We start from the raw sequence: 15,015 nt of genomic DNA, 5'->3' as shown, positions 1-15,015 counted from the left end.
GTTACTATACTATATGTTACTTTCATCAATGTCCCAAAAATATTTTTTTATGGGAATTATTTTTTTTTTAAGGTTTTAGGTTTTTTTTCCCTTTGTTCATCTGATTTTGTTGTAACCTTTACATTCTTGAGAGTGCATATATTTCCCTAACTAGGTGATGATAGAATGAAATTGATCAACAAATAAATCAAGTCACATCTCGCAAAATATGGGACTTAATTTTTTTTGGCTGATTTTTTCTGATTTCAAACTATTTTCTTTGTCTATGTTTTTGATGATTAGGGACCATATTAGGTTTTTTTTCACTTATATAAAGTAAATATATCCCCTATATCATTATAATTACATATTATAATTATCCCTATATTTTGTGTTTTTAGGGGGTTATTTTTTCTTTACTCCATTTCAACACATATTGACCTACAACTTTCACATATTCGAATATGAATGTCAAACAATGTTTATTAAAACATACAATTAAATTAACGAAATAAAACTACAGAGCACCACTTGGTTTCCAAATCCCTTGGGGACGAGACCCGTCGGTTAACATGTAAGTTCGTAAACAAGAAATAGAGGGAAAAAATAAACTAGAAATGTAAAAAGAATTTTTTCTGAAAAATTTATAAAAAACTCTAGGGGAAATAAATCGACAGCTTCATAGGGTAAATGTGATAAATAAATAAATAATAAAATAAATGTTTATTTAGGTAAGGTACATACATACAAGAGATTTTACAAAGTTTGTTGGATTAATAGATAGAGCTAGTACATACAATGCCTAAAGCCACTATTACGCAAAGCATTCGGGCAGATCATATATTCATATTCATATTCGGGTGATAATATTTTGTTTGTACTCACCAATAAGTGAAGTCCTGATCCGCTTTATAAAAGTCCTTAATTGTTCCTAGCTGATTATTAAGACGTCTGGCAAACATCCTCTGGAAGTTTCCTGCCAGCCAGCCAGCCTGCAGGCACATCCTGCCAGCCAGCCAGCCTGCAGGCACATCCTGCCTGCCAGCCAGCCTGCAGGCACATCCTGCCAGCCAGCCAGCCAGCCAGCCAGCCAGCCTGCAGGCACATCCTGCCAGCCAGCCAGCCAGCCAGCCTGCAGGCACATCCTGCCAGCCTGCAGGCACATCCTGCCAGCCAGCCAGCCTGCAGGCACATCCTGCAGCCAGGCAGCCTGCAAGCACATCCTGCCAGCCAGCCAGCCTGCAGGCACATCCTGCAGGCACATCCTGCCAGCCTGCAGGCACATCCTGCCAGCCGGCTAGCCTGCAGGCACGTCCTGCCAGCCGGCCAGCCTGCAGGCACACCATGCCAGCCGGCCAGCCTGCAGGCACATCCTGCCAGCCAGCCAGCCTGCAGGCACATCCTGCCAGCCAGCCAGCCTGCAGGCACATCCTGCCAGCCAGCCAGCCTGCAGGCACATCCTGCCAGCCAGCCAGCCAGCCAGCCTGCAGGCACATCCTGCCAGCCAGCCAGCCTGCAGGCACATCCTGCCAGCCAGCCAGCCTGCAGGCACATCCTGCCAGCCAGCCAGCCAGCCAGCCAGCCAGCCTGCAGGCACATCCTGCCAGCCAGCCAGCCAGCCAGCCTGCAGGCACATCCTGCCAGCCAGCCAGCCTGCAGGCACATCCTGCCAGCCAGCCAGCCAGCCAGCCTGCAGGCACATCCTACCAGCCAGCCAGCCAGCCAGCCTGCAGGCACATCCTGCCAGCCAGCCAGCCAGCCTGCAGGCACATCCTGCCAGCCAGCCAGCCTGCAGGCACATCCTGCCAGCCAGCCAGCCAGCCAACCTGCAGGCACATCATGCCAGCCAGCCAGCCTGCAGGCACATCATGCCAGCCTGCAGGCACATCATGCCAGCCAGCCAGCCAGCCTGCAGGCACATCCTGCCAGCCAGCCAGCCAGCCAGCCTGCAGGCACATCCTGCCAGCCAGCCTGCAGGCACATCCTGCCAGCCAGTCAGCCAGCCAGCCAGCCTGCAGGCACATCCTGCCAGCCAGCCAGCCAGCCAGCCTGCAGGCACATCCTGCCAGCCAGTCAGCCAGCCAGCCAGCCTGCAGGCACATCCTGCCAGCCAGCTAGCAGGAACATCCTGCCAGCCACCCAGCCAGCCAGCCAGCAGGAACATCCTGCCAGCCAGCCAGCAGGAACATCCTGCCAGCCAGCCAGCAGGAACATCCTGCCAGCCAGCCAGCAGGAACATCCTGCCAGCCAGCCAGCCAGCCAGCAGGAACATCCTGCCAGCCAGCCAGCCAGCCAGCCAGCCAGCCAGCCAGCCAGCAGGAACATCCTGCCAGCCAGCCAGCCAACAGGAACATCCTGCCAGCCAGCCAGCCAGCAGAAACATCCTGCCAGCCAGCCAGCAGGAACATCCTGCCAGCCAGCCAGCAGGAACATCCTGCCAGCCAGCCTGCAGGAACATCCTGCCAGCCAGCCAGCAGGAACATCCTGCCAGCCAGCCAGCAGGAACATCCTGCCAGCCAGCCAGCAGGCACATCCTGCCAGCCAGCAGGAACATCCTGCCAGCCAGCCAGCCAACAGGAACATCCTGCCAGCCAGCAGAAACATCCTGCCAGCCAGCCAGCCAGCAGAAACATCCTGCCAGCCAGCCAGCAGGAACATCCTGCCAGCCAGCCAGCAGGAACATCCTGCCAGCCAGCCAGCAGGAACATCCTGTCAGCCAGCCAGCCAGCAGGAACATCCTGCCAGCCAGCCAGCCAGCAGGAACATCCTGCCAGCCAGCCAGCAGGAACATCCTGCCAGCCAGCCAGCCAGCAGGAACATCCTGCCAGCCAGCCAGCCAGCCAGCAGGAACATCCTGCCAGCCAGTCAGCCAGCCAGCAGGAACATCCTGCCAGCCAGTCAGCCAGCCAGCAGGAACATCCTGCCAGCCAGTCAGCCAGCCAGCAGGAACATCCTGCCAGCCAGTCAGCCAGCCAGCAGGAACATCCTGCCAGCCAGCCAGCCAGCAGGAACATCCTGCCAGCCAGCCAGCCAGCAGGAACATCCTGCCAGCCAGCCAGCCAGCAGAAACATCCTGCCAGCCAGCCTGCAGGCACATCCTGCCAGCCAGCCTGCAGGAACATCCTGCCAGCCAGCCAGCCAGCCAGCAGAAACATCCTGCCAGCCAGCTTGCAGGCACATCCTGCCAGCCAGCCTGCAGGAACATCCTGCCAGCCAGCTTGCAGGAACATCCTGCCAGCCAGCCAGCCAGCCAGCCTGCAGGCACATCCTGCCAGCCAGCCAGCCTGCAGGCACATCCTGCCAGCCAGCCAGCCTGCAGGCACATCCTGCCAGCCAGCCAGCCAGCCAGCCTGCAGGCACATCCTGCCAGCCAGCCAGCCAGCCAGCCTGCAGGCACATCCTGCCAGCCAGCCAGCCAGCCAGCCTGCAGGCACATCCTGCCAGCCAGCCAGCCAGCCTGCAGGCACATCCTGCCAGCCAGCCAGCCTGCAGGCACATCCTGCCAGCCAGCCAGCCAGCCAGCCTGCAGGCACATCCTACCAGCCAGCCAGCCAGCCAGCCTGCAGGCACATCCTGCCAGCCAGCCAGCCAGCCTGCAGGCACATCCTGCCAGCCAGCCAGCCAGCCTGCAGGCACATCCTGCCAGCCAGCCAGCCAGCCTGCAGGCACATCCTGCCAGCCAGCCAGCCAGCCAGCCTGCAGGCACATCCTGCCAGCCAGCCAGCCAGCCAACCTGCAGGCACATCATGCCAGCCAGCCAGCCTGCAGGCACATCATGCCAGCCTGCAGGCACATCATGCCAGCCAGCCAGCCAGCCTGCAGGCACATCCTGCCAGCCAGCCAGCCAGCCAGCCTGCAGGCACATCCTGCCAGCCAGCCTGCAGGCACATCCTGCCAGCCAGTCAGCCAGCCAGCCAGCCTGCAGGCACATCCTGCCAGCCAGCCAGCCAGCCTGCAGGCACATCCTGCCAGCCAGTCAGCCAGCCTGCAGGCACATCCTGCCAGCCAGCTAGCAGGAACATCCTGCCAGCCACCCAGCCAGCCAGCCAGCAGGAACATCCTGCCAGCCAGCCAGCAGGAACATCCTGCCAGCCAGCCAGCAGGAACATCCTGCCAGCCAGCCAGCCAGCCAGCAGGAACATCCTGCCAGCCAGCCAGCCAGCCAGCCAGCCAGCCAGCCAGCAGGAACATCCTGCCAGCCAGCCAGCCAGCAGGAACATCCTGCCAGCCAGCCAGCCAACAGGAACATCCTGCCAGCCAGCCAGCCAGCAGAAACATCCTGCCAGCCAGCCAGCAGGAACATCCTGCCAGCCAGCCAGCAGGAACATCCTGCCAGCCAGCCTGCAGGAACATCCTGCCAGCCAGCCAGCAGGAACATCCTGCCAGCCAGCCAGCAGGAACATCCTGCCAGCCAGCCAGCAGGCACATCCTGCCAGCCAGCAGGAACATCCTGCCAGCCAGCCAGCCAACAGGAACATCCTGCCAGCCAGCAGAAACATCCTGCCAGCCAGCCAGCCAGCAGAAACATCCTGCCAGCCAGCCAGCAGGAACATCCTGCCAGCCAGCCAGCAGGAACATCCTGCCAGCCAGCCAGCAGGAACATCCTGCCAGCCAGCCAGCCAGCAGGAACATCCTGCCAGCCAGCCAGCCAGCAGGAACATCCTGCCAGCCAGCCAGCAGGAACATCCTGCCAGCCAGCCAGCCAGCAGGAACATCCTGCCAGCCAGCCAGCCAGCCAGCAGGAACATCCTGCCAGCCAGTCAGCCAGCCAGCAGGAACATCCTGCCAGCCAGTCAGCCAGCCAGCAGGAACATCCTGCCAGCCAGTCAGCCAGCCAGCAGGAACATCCTGCCAGCCAGTCAGCCAGCCAGCAGGAACATCCTGCCAGCCAGCCAGCCAGCAGGAACATCCTGCCAGCCAGCCAGCAGGAACATCCTGCCAGCCAGCCAGCCAGCAGAAACATCCTGCCAGCCAGCCTGCAGGCACATCCTGCCAGCCAGCCTGCAGGAACATCCTGCCAGCCAGCCAGCCAGCCAGCAGAAACATCCTGCCAGCCAGCTTGCAGGCACATCCTGCCAGCCAGCCTGCAGGAACATCCTGCCAGCCAGCTTGCAGGAACATCCTGCCAGCCAGCCTGCCAGCCAGCCTGCCTTCCAGTCAGCCAGCCAGCCTGCCTCTCTCTCTGCCTGCCAGCCAGCCTGCTATCCAGCCTGCCTGCCTCCCTGCCATCATGCTAATGGGTCGAGTGTCTTAGGCTTATCTTCAGGAGTGAGCCGGTCTCTCCCCCACCACCGACAACCCCCCCCCCCCCCCTACATCCCATACTCTCTCTTCAAGGTCACGCGGTTGAACTGCGTGACTACCCCTCCCTCCCTCCCTGCCTGCCTACAAGCCTGCCTGCCTGCCTACAAGCCTGCCTGTTTGCCAGCCTTGCCTGCCTGCCTGTTTGCAAGCCTTGCCTGCCTGCCTGTTTGCAAGCCTTGCCTGCCTGCCTGTTTGCAAGCCTTGCCTGCCTGCCTGTTTGCAAGCCTTGCCTGCCTGCCTGTTTGCCAGCCTTGCCTGCCTGCCTGTTTGCCAGCCTTGCCTGCCTGCCTCTTTCCCAGCCTTCCTGCCAGCCAGCCACCCATCCTGCCTGCCTGCCAGCCAGCCTGCCAGCCAGCCAGCCAGCCTGCCAGCCAGCCAGCCAGCCAGCCAGCCAGCCAGCCAGCCAGCCAGCCTGCCAGCCAGCCAGCCAGCCAGCCTGCCAGCCAGCCAGCCAGCCAGCCAGCCAGCCTGCCAGCCAGCCAGCCTGCCAGCCAGCCAGCCTGCCAGCCAGCCAGCCTGCCAGCCAGCCTTTCCCTCCCTCCCTAATTCTCACTACTTCCCTCCCTTCCTGCCTACCATCTCTCCCTACCTCCCCCTTCTTCCCTTTCTGACTAATTCTCCCCCCTCTCTCACTGATTCTCCCCCTCTCGCTCATACTGCCTCTCACCTAAGCTCCCCCATCCATCCACCCACCGGTCAGCCATCACTGACGCAGTGTGTGCATTTGGAGCCAACATGGTGCACAGATGTTTCTTGATTGTGCAGATATATAAAACAAAAGCACAGAATGAACATTCCAGCCTTATGACAATTCAAAATAATAGGAATAATAGACTGTGAATCTGTGAAGTCACAGTAGGCAAACTGGACCATCTCCCACCCACCACCACAGGCCGGCGTGATGCTTGGCATAACCCTTCCTACCCGAACTTTGTTCGGGTAGCATGACTCCCCAACCCCAATCGGAAAACTGGAAGTTTCGGATAACTTAAGTTCAGAAACCAAGTGGTGCTCTGTACCTTTATTCATTGCTAATAACTTCAACTTCAATTATCTCTGAAACTAGAGTTTCAACTTTGAGTGGCTTCTAAAATTCCAGTTTTTGACTGATTCTCACTATTTTGACATATTGTGTGCTCAGCTGTTCTAAAATCCCTTCAGAATGGATTTTTCATAAACTTTATACATTTGGAGTTACAGTATAATTTTTTGGTCTAAATTTGCCACATATTTCAAATGCCTTATTGACGATATTTTTACTTTAAACTATACTGAAAATCTATATTCTAATTTAATGTAAATGAAGATCATATGCTATTCAGAGAGAATAATAACATTAAATGAACAATTGGTGATAGTTCATATTTTTTATTCTGAATTGAAAATCTGAAGATTTCAATATTCAATTTTAATATTAATTTTGATTCTCTTGTTTTTCAAGTTACATTGTGATCATTTAGACAAAGTTGGGGCATTTGCCTAGTTGATTATGCAAAACAAATTGGAAAGTGTTTGTGTAAGTTTTAAAAACTTATGTCAAGTTATGTTATGTCAAATCGTTTATGTATGTATTGCGTGGTTTAAGGGTTAAGGATATCAGAGAGGGTATGAAACTAAGGATTTGTTGAACAGCTGAGCTATGGGTGGCGCAAGGGCATGGGAGGCACTCTTATATACCATGGACAGTATTTCACTCATGTTCCCCAGCTTTGGTGTTTAGTCAGTGAATGATGGACATAACATCTGTTGGGCTGACTGGTGAAAGGAGAAGAGAGTTTGGGTAGCTGCCTGAGAGATGTGTTAACATGTCTCTGAGTCTGTGGGATTTTTCTGGCAAGGTTAGCACCAAACGATGAAAAGCTATTAAATTCAGTTGCAGTTTCTAAATCAGTTGCAGGTGTACAACCATCCTTTGGCGGTTTTATCTAGTTATGTGAGTGTTGTTTAATTCCTAGGGTGTTAGAGATGGCTTTCCATGTGCTTTTCATGTTGCCTTTTGATTCTTTGAATCTACTCTCATAATAAGAAAGTTTTGCATTTGTTGTTATACTGGTAAGCACTGATGAGTACCTCTTAACTACTTCCTTTGTAAATAGGCCAATACTATGTTTTTTTCAAATTCATGTTTCTTGTTGATTGCTTTGAATATGCCACTTGTGAGCCAAGAATTGTTTATTTTTTTGTCAGTTAATTGCTTGGTGAGGAGGGGACAATGAGTTTGTAGAGGCTTAGAGTTTTGGAAAGGAAAAGGTTAGCTAATGAATTTATATCCTGTGTATTACTGAATTCAGATTCCCAGGTAACATTATGAAGTGTATTTGTGAGGTTGTCTATTGCTGCTTCACTGTGTAGCCCGAATGCCAATTTGTTGTTTTCTGGTGGTGTTATGTCCATGTTTGCTATGAGAAAGGAAGGACAGTGGTCAGTTGTTCTGTCAATGAATATACCAGATGCAAGGGGAGCTGTTATGTTAGTCCACAAGTGATTCAAGGTAGTAGCAGATGATTGAGTGATTCAGGTGGGATTGGTGATTGTGGGGATTAGCTTACAGGAGTTCATGCAGTTTAGGAAATAGTCGACATGGGGGTTGTTTTGTTGACTTAGGTCAATATTGAAGTCTCCTCCTAGAATGATGTGATTTTTGACCACAAGTTAATTTGTAAAGGAACACAAGAACTCGTTTGGAGATTTCTAGATGGATGAAATAATGCTGTGGTGCTGTGACTAGCACTGTGAACATCTTGAGATTGTTGTTTATGATAAGATTCCTTAGGTTATCTGAGAACGAAGCCATGTTAGTATTGAGAAATCTATAGATAGCTCTAATAGTCAAGGAGGATTTAAGGTATTTATTCGAGAACTAAGCAAAGGTATATTCACAGTAGTCATCTCTATCACTAATGACACTATTGCAGATCAAGGTATCTCGGTAATATATAGCTGTGTCACCTTTTTTATCAGGCCTACAGTTGTGAATGGCTTTATAACCAGCTAAGCTGTAGAGTTGGGTAGTCTTTACTAAGCCAGGTTTCTGTTAAAATAATGAATAATAGTTTAGTACCTGGTGCTGTGAGTAGTGCATTTATATCATCAAAATGTTACCAAGTGATCTGATATTTTGGTTGAAAGCTGATGAGTGTTATTTTGGATTTTTTTTTTTTTTTTTTGCAAGATTTGCTGTGTAATACCTGAAGGAGTGATGATCAATATGCTGGTTATTGAAGATTTGAGATAGAAGAGTTAGTACAGGATCAATATCAGCTTGTATGTAGATGAAGTTGATAGAAGATTTAGTTCAGGATCAATATCAGCTTGCATGTAGATGAAGTGGGGTCCTGGTGCAATAAGACAAGCAATTACAAAACAGTTAAATGCTAAATCTGCTGTAAATATAAAGTAACTATAGCAAAAAAATAATAAATGCATATACACATATAACAAACAATTAGAAGTAAAATAAAGATCACTGTAGATAGCCAAGGATACAAAAGTTAGGCAAGAAAAAAAGAATCAATACCGATTGACAAGAATAATGTATTATAATAATAATAATAATTATAATAATAATAATAAATAATAATCATAAAGTAAAATAATCTTAATGATAATTAACTTTAGATAGCTTAGTTATGATCCTGTAATTAGTATGAACTTAATAAAAATGAATTCAATTAATTAATTCCAATAAATGACTAATATAAATCAAATTAGAATTACATTTATAGATAACAGGGTAAGTTTATACATATGAGTAAGATTTTACTAAAACACTGAGGTAGATGGGAGCCAGTCGGCCAAGCGGACAGCACACTAAACTTGTGATCCTGTGGTCCCGGGTTTGATCCCGGGCGCCGGCGAGAAACAATGGGCAGAGTTTCTTTCACCCTATGCCCCTGTTACCTAGCAGTAAAATAGGTACCTGGGTGTTAGTCAGCTGTCACGGGCTGCTTCCTGGGGGTGGAGGCCTGGTTGAGGACTGGGCCGCGGGGACACTAAAGCCCCGAAATCATCTCAAGATAACCTCAAGATAGATGCTTGCATAAGTACATAGAGACTTTACTGATTAGTTAGGAGCTTTTATGGATGAGAGAGCATTATTTAACCAGTAGAGCAAAAGACACCACCCTGGCCAAGATTTATTTATTATTTATTTATTTATATACAAGAAGGTACATTGGGTTTATTAGAGTACAGAGACTTGAAGTTTTACATTCTTGTAAAGCCACTAGCACCCATAGCATTTCAGGCAGATCCCTTATATAACATATAATTTTAAGAAAGTAATTTCTAGCAAAAATAAAAATGTTTACGGGTATATTGTAAGAAAGTATAAAAATACATTGTAAGAAAGTATAAAAATACATTGTAAGAAGGTATAAACAAATACACTGTAAGAAGGCATAAAAATGCATTGTAAGAAAGTATAAAAAAAATACATTGTATAAGAAATTTGACAGAAAAAAGGTAGGTACATGAAAGTAAATTTAAGGGTTATCCACAGGTACAGTTTAGCATAATTTGAGGATTATTGTAGGATATAATGAAGCAAACTATGTGTATAACATGATATAAGATAACAGCAATGATTACAATGGTAAAGTTGTATGGCATAGGTACATATTTTGGGGAATTTGGCAGCACTAGATACAGTGCAAGTTTCAAGACCTAGGTAGGAAACTATGAAGATGAAATTAAGTACTTTTTGGTTTTATTTTTAAATAAGGCAAAAGTTTGACAGCTTTTCAATTCGTTAGGGAGCGAGTTCCATAGACCAGGTCCCTTTATTTGCATGGTGTGTTTACACAGATAAGTTCGACTCTCAAAGGGGATATCAAGGTGATATTTATTTCTGGTGTAGTGATTATGTGGTAAATACTATTGCATCTGTCCAGGATGAGTTTCAGAACAGGGTTTGCACTTAAGAACAGGGTTTTGTAAATGTAATTGACAAGAGAATGTGTGGAGTGAGGTTATGTTTAGCATGTTTAGGGATTTAAACAGGGGGACAGTGTTGTCTGAAAGCCGAGTTTGCTATTGTTCTGATAGCAGATTTTTGCTGGGTGATGATGGGCTTGAGGTAGTTTGCAGAGGTTGAACCCCCATGCACAGATACCATATGTGAGATAGGGATAAAGATATGCGCGCATAGTATAGTGAGAGGAGAGCAGAGTTTGGAACATAATATCTGATTTTAGAGAGTATACCAACCGTTTTTGAGACTTTCTTGGTTGTGTTGTATGTGGGTGCTAAAGTTAAGTCTCTTGTCTAAGTACAGTATAGGCCAAGGAACTTTCCATCATTTTTATTGCTGATGTTAACATTGTCTATCTGAAGCTGAATTGCATTTATTGATTTACTTCCAAATAAGATGTAGTAGGTCTTTTCTATGTTAAGTGTGAGTTTGTTGGTTGACATCCATAAGTGAACTTTTTTTAATTCATAGTTTACAATGTTATTTAGTGTGTGTGGATTGGGGTATGAGTAGATGAGGGTAGTATCGTCAGCAAATAATATAGGTGTAAGAATGTTAGAGACATTAGGCAGATCATTGATGGATACTGTATAAGAAATAGGAGTAAGGTTAGGTTAAGTTAGGAAAGGCTCAGTTACTCATGAATTATTTAACGGAGATTAAGTTAAAACTTAAGGGCTGGATTACATTTCCATGTAAGGAAAATGCATAGATCCATGGCAGTAGGGGAAAAGAAATGTTTCAGTCACCCTCAGGAGGGGTCCGTCTAATTACCACAGGCTACACAAGCTTCACAAAGCTTCAGAAAGCTTCCTGGCAATATGTTAGTAATGAATAAATATGATGTTAGGTTAGGCTGACCTAACCTAAACTAACCTAACCTATGCTTGGATCGTCAACTTTATTTGGCGTCACCAGCTCTTTATTTTCGTCTAATTTCTTAATAAAAATATACTTTTTCAGATTAAAATAATGTTTTCTCGTGTTGTACATTCAGCACCAACATTATAATGAGTAAATATATCATATTTATTCATTACTAACATAAGCTTTCTGAAGCTTGTGTAGCTTGTGGTAATTAGACGGACCGCTCAGGAGTGGAAATTTCTAATCATACTTATTTCCTTATTATATATAAATTATTATATTTAGATCTTATTATATTGAGAGGCACTTCGTGGTACAGTGCCAAGTATATCCCAGTTCAGCTTAAGCAGGTAGGCATACATTTTCACTGGTTTTTTTTATATACATATCCCCCTGGAGCCATACCAGGGACAAAATCACAACCTAGCATAAATAACAAACCTGTAGCAAACACACTGGGGAGCTGAGGCCACTGACGCTGTAGGAAACATGCTGAAAACTGAAATCACTGGCGGTGTAGTAAACACAAGAACTGTTTTGTTGTTGTGTTGATTTAGGGGCGACGACGATCGTGGGATCGGATGCGCCCCGGCTGCCCGATACCGGGAAATAGCGGAGGGATGGGGTCCCTATAGTCTCTTCAGGCCATAGACCCTACAATCTCCTCAGGCCACAAATTTTAGTCTCTTCAGGCCACGGACATAACGGATGAAGCGGAAGGTATGGCGAAGGATGTCATGACGAACGTCTTCATCTCTCGCACCTGCCCCGTCAAGGAGAACGGGAACTGTGAGGCGGGGAATATTCAGCCTACGAACGGCACTCTGTAGTCTGACGCGAGCGCTATGAAATCGAGGGCAGTGAAGAAGAAGGTGCTCCACTGTATCCTCCTGGGTCGGACACCACTGGCAGTATGGGGAATCTACCAGCCGTAGACGATGGAGATGTGCGGCCAGGCAAGTGTGCCCAATCCGGAGACGAGTGATGGCAGTGTCGAGGAGTCGAGAATGATGACGAGTCCATGGACGCGGGGTGGAATCAAAATTGCGTAGAAATTGCGTCTTCTTAAAAAGGAGCGGGCATTCCAAAACACCACAGTATTCTCAGGATGGGGCGCCATTATCCCTGAAATACAACAGCTAACTTTTTGACCATCAGTGCACAGACGTCTCCAAAGGGGGAACCACTAGAAAAAGCCATAAAACCCTCATACAAAGTAAGTAAAATGTGTGGTATCAATGACTTCCAGTCCAGAGGATGTTGATCTATGCTTCTCTCTATGCCTGACGGAAGCGGTGGTCGGCTCGCGAACTCTCTTGACGGCGTCTGCGACTGGTGGGAGCCTCACTCTGGGCCTCATGTTCCCCCGGTGTCACAATCCCTTGGGAAAGTGCCTGGGGGACCAGAGGATCATCAGGACTGTCTGTTGGAGCAGTACCTCCTGATCGATGGGTGTGTCGACGACGCCGGTGTTGGCTTCTTTGAGGAGAGGCAGGAGGGTGACGAGTGCTATATAGGCTCCGGCCGAGACTGAGCGTCCACGTCTGTATCTGTGGATGAGTTTCCGTCAGTGTCAAGGCTACCCAGGAGGGAAAATCGATTAGCAGCCTGGGCGAATGAGGCATGTGACTGGGACAGGCAAGAGCGTCTGCTAGTTCCTACTTGTGAAGAGACCCGACCAGGTGGAACCTGCTGGAGGTGAGAAGCGATAGGCTGATTAAATAAATAAAAATAAATATGTTTATTCAGGTAATGTACATACATACAAGTAATGTTACATTAATGGATCGATATATAGATAGAGCTAGTACATATACAATGCCTAAAGCCACTATTACGCAATGCGTTTCGGGCAGGAAAAACATTAATATCTAGAACTTAATATATACTAATTGAGCATAAAGAATAAAATGTGTTGAGAACAAATACAAATAAAGATAAAAAAAAAGGGGGAACATGACTGAAAAAGCAGCACAAATATAATAGGTTGACAAACAGTGTTGATAAAAAAAAAAATAAATAACAGACATGGGTTGACAATAGAGGGGTAAGGTAGGTTACAGGGAATTTATTAGGTAGTGTTTAGTTTTTATCTTAAACTGGTTGAGAGAGGTACAGTCTTTAACATGGTTGGGAAGATCATTCCACATCCTGGGTCCCTTGATTTAAGAACATAAGAACAAAGGTAACTGCAGAAGGCCTATTGGCCCATACGAGGCAGCTCCTATTCTGTAACCACCCAATCCCACTCATATACTTGTCCAACCCGCACTTGAAACAATCGAGGGACACCACCTCCACCACGTTACGCGGCAATTGGTTCCACATATCAACAACCCTGTTACTGAACCAGTATTTACCCAAGTCTTTCCTAAATCTAAACTTATCCAATTTATACCCATTGTTTCGTGTTCTGCCTTGTGTTGATATTTTAATACCCTATTAATATCCCCCCTGTTATGTCCATTCATCCACTTGTAAACCTCTATCATGTCACCCCTAACTCTTCGCCTTTCCAGTGAATGCAACTTAAGCTTTCTTAATCTTTCTTCATATGAAAGATTTCTAATTTGGGGAATTAACTTAGTCATCCTACGTTGGACACGTTCAAGTGAATTTATATCCATTCTATAATACGGCGACCAAAACTGAACTGCATAATCTAAATGGGGCCTAACCAGAGCAAGATATAGCTTAAGAACCACACCAGGTGTCTTGTTACTAACGCTTCGATTAATAAATCCCAGTGTCCTATTCGCCTTATTACGAACATTCATGCATTGATCCTTTTGTTTTAAATTCTTACTAATCATGCATAACTCCCAGATCCCTTTCGCAATCCGACTTCGCAATCTCAACACCATCTAGCTCGTATCTTGTAACTCTTTCATCATTTCCTAGCCTCAGAACTTTACATTTATCAGCATTAAACTGCATTTGCCATTCATTTGACCATTTCAAAACCCTATCTAGATCAACTTGAAGTGATAGTGAGTCCTCCTCCGAATTAATTTCCCTACCGATTTTCGTATCATCGGCAAATTTGCAAATGTTGCTACTCAAACCTGAATCTATATATTATAAACAACAGAGGTCCCAGGACAGAGCCCTGAGGTACTCCACTAACAACATTATCCCACTCTGACTTAACCCCATTTATACTAACTCTCTGTTTCCTTTGGAATAGCCATGCCCTAATCCAAGTTAATATAGCACCCCCAATACCATGAGCCTCTATTTTTTTAATTAGTCTTTCATGTGGCACTATCAAAAGCTTTGCTAAAGTCAAGGTACACAACATCACAATCCTTTCCACTATCAACTGCCTCAACTATGCTGGAATAAAAAGTTAGCAAATTTGTTAAACATGAACGGCCATTTGTAAAACTATGTTGCGACTCATTTATTAATTTATGTTTTTCAAGATGGAGACGAATTGTATTTGCAATTATTGATTCAAGTAACTTTCCCACAATAGACGTTAGGCTATTTGGCCGATAGTTTGACGCAAGTGATCTATCTCCTTTCTTAAAAATTGGTACCACATTAGCTACCTTCCATGACTCTGGCACTCTGCCTGACTCTATTGATTTATTAAATATGGTAGACAGTGGCTCGGAAAGCTCCTCTTTGCATTATTTAAGCTAAGCACCCTGGCAAACACTTCATCCGGCCCTGGGGATTTGTTTGGTTTGAGTTTTTCTAATTGTTTAATTACATCCTCCCTGGTAACTGCTAAACTCGTCAACCTGTCCTCGTCCCCACCCACATAGACTTGTTCGGCTGAAGGCATATTGTTAAGTTCCTCTTTAGTAAATACAGATACAAAATATTTATTAAAAATACTACTCATCTCTTCATCACTATCTGTTATTTGACCTGAATCAGTTTTT

The 15,015-nt window shown here is 47.0% G+C and overlaps 1 long non-coding RNA gene across 3 annotated transcripts in view; it reads right to left on the bottom strand.

Annotated features, from left to right (window-relative positions):
• Nucleotides 1-12,964, bottom strand: part of LOC123771641 (uncharacterized) — a 69,435-nt gene extending 56,471 nt beyond the window's left edge. The window contains exons 1-2 of one of the 3 annotated variants that reach the window (XR_006774538.2): nucleotides 11,564-12,964; nucleotides 8,472-8,618 (exon numbers count right to left, since the gene is read on the bottom strand). This is a non-coding gene — a long non-coding RNA (uncharacterized lncRNA). The remainder of the gene's footprint in view (nucleotides 1-8,471; nucleotides 8,619-11,563) is intronic. The other 2 variants (XR_011224661.1, XR_011224662.1) reach the window with 2 other exon arrangements.
• Between the last annotated feature and the right edge of the window lie 2,051 nt (nucleotides 12,965-15,015).

Source organism: Procambarus clarkii, chromosome 75, assembly GCF_040958095.1.
Source record: "Procambarus clarkii isolate CNS0578487 chromosome 75, FALCON_Pclarkii_2.0, whole genome shotgun sequence".
NCBI classification, from domain to species: domain Eukaryota; kingdom Metazoa; phylum Arthropoda; class Malacostraca; order Decapoda; family Cambaridae; genus Procambarus; species Procambarus clarkii.
Note: the sequence above shows the minus strand (reverse complement) of the source record. Positions and strands in the feature narration are given on the sequence as shown.